Here is a 1,655-nt window from a genome sequence, read left to right as displayed (position 1 = left end):
TCGAACTCCTGACCTCAGGTGAGCCACCTGCCTCGGCCTCCCAAAGTGCTGGGATTACAGGCGTGAGCCACCATGCCTGGCCCTTCTTGTTTGTTTTGAGATAGAGTCTCACTCTGTCAGCCAGGCTGAAGTGCAGTGGCACTATCTTGGCTCACCGCAGCCTCTGTCTCCCGGGCTCAAGCAATTCTCCTGCCTCAGCTTCCCAGGTAGCTAGGATTACAGATGTGTGCCACCACACCCAGCTAATTTTTGTACTTTTAGTAGAGATGGGGTTTAACCATGTTGGCCAGGCTGGTCTCGAACTCCTGACCTCAGGTAATCTGCCTGCCTTGACCTCCCAAAGTGCTGAGATTACAGGTGTGAGCCACCAGGCTGGGCCTCTTCTTGGTTTTTTAATCCCTCTTCAGCCATATGGTGAATTAAATCTAAGTTGTATTGTAGGATTAATGGAGAGCAGCTAAAGAGGAATAAAGCCACATGTTCAGCCAATGATAGTTATCATGAAGAATAAAAGGCAATTTTAAAATTCCAAATGCTGATTTTAAAATCAGTACATGTTGAGCTGAGCCCTGAGACAGGCCTTTGTTTCAGTCCCAACCAGAGCAGAAGTAAGCATTTTTGGAACCAGAGGAAAAAGATTATTTGAGAAATAATGGAATGGGACAAAAGATTATAATGTGCTACAGCTCTCTGATCATTACACTTTCTAAACTATGAATATAATTTTACTTTTCATAAATGATTTCATAAATTGCAAAATTTAGAAATAATGCTGAAATAAAAACAGCTTCTTCCCAAGTTTCCTGATTTTTTTTTTTTCTGTACATGTTTGATGACCCTTCTTTGATGGTGGTATCTTAGACACTTGTTCAGTTTCTTTTTTTTTTTTCTTTTGAGGCAGAGTTTCACTCTGTTGCCTAGGCTGGAGTGCAATGGCACGATCTCGGCTCACTGCAACCTCCACCTCATGGTTCAAACAATTCTCTTGCCTCAGCCTCTCAGGTAGCTGGGACTACAGATGCTCACCACCATGCCCGGCTAATTTTTTGTATTTTTAGTAGATACAGGCTTTCGTCATGTTGGCCAGGCTGATCTTGAACTCCTGACCTCCAGTGATCCACCCTCCTCGGCCTCCTAACGTGCTGGGATTACAGGCGTGAGCTACCACGCCCGGCCTTGACACTTGTTCAGTTTGACTAACAGGTAATCAGTACTCATCATAATACCCCCCGTAGGAGCTGGGAAGTGTACTTTTCAGTGGGACAAAAGGTGGAAGAGGACAAGCAGTGAACAGTAACTGAGGTCTCTGTGTCCCCATTTCTGCCTTCCTTTCTTCCCTTCCCTTATTGTCACTCATACTAAATTATCCAATGCTTCAAACTCCTCACATGTCAGGCTTATACCTCTATAGGCATCACATGGAGAAGAAAAGCCTGAGTAGTGTTTTCAGGTAGTGCAAAATTCTATTATCTCTACTATTTTCCAGGTAGCCAGAGGAATTGTATAAGATTCAACTCCAAATTACATGTTTTCCCATAATGTAGCCCTTGGACTCATGCTTTATAAAATAAACTATAATCATAATAAAATATTTTAGAAAGATTTTGTGCTGGACTGGCTCAGTTTGTCCAGTCAGATCACTTTTTTTTTTTTTT

Source organism: Colobus angolensis, unplaced genomic scaffold, assembly GCF_000951035.1.
Source record: "Colobus angolensis palliatus isolate OR3802 unplaced genomic scaffold, Cang.pa_1.0 Scaffold97, whole genome shotgun sequence".
NCBI classification, from domain to species: domain Eukaryota; kingdom Metazoa; phylum Chordata; class Mammalia; order Primates; family Cercopithecidae; genus Colobus; species Colobus angolensis.
This window is presented reverse-complemented; position numbering follows the sequence as displayed.